This window comes from Phalaenopsis equestris, unplaced genomic scaffold (genome assembly GCF_001263595.1).
Source record: "Phalaenopsis equestris unplaced genomic scaffold, ASM126359v1 Scaffold000958, whole genome shotgun sequence".
NCBI lineage: Eukaryota > Viridiplantae > Streptophyta > Magnoliopsida > Asparagales > Orchidaceae > Phalaenopsis > Phalaenopsis equestris.
In genome coordinates, this window is record NW_018165397.1 from 66,078 (window position 1) to 66,552 (window position 475).

Consider the following 475-nt stretch of genomic DNA (forward strand, 5'->3'; position numbering starts at 1 on the left):
TTAAAGTTGTTCATAATGATGTTTTACACCAAACACAACAATAAATTTGAGCTTAGCCCAAAGCTAGCTCAAGTTTGACCCAAGTTTAGCCCTACATGCTTAACTTAAGTCTAAATCCAAATCCATTAAAACCCACCCAAATTGACCCCCAAATAACCTTCAAAATAACTTTAATCCTTCATGAAAGTTGTTCATAATGATGTTTTACACCAAATAAAACAATAAATTTGGACTTAGCCCATGGCTAGCCCAAGTTTGACCCAAACTTAGCCCAATATGCTTAAAATGGGTCAAAAATCAAAAATCCACCAAATTGATTAACCAATTGACCTCAAAATGACTTTCACCATTCATGAAAATTGTTCCTCATGATCTCCTACACCAAATGCTATATTTAATTGGGCTAAATATGGCATGCCTAACCTAGCCCAAACATAAGGTTGGGCCATATGCACCTTTTTGGAACTATGACCAA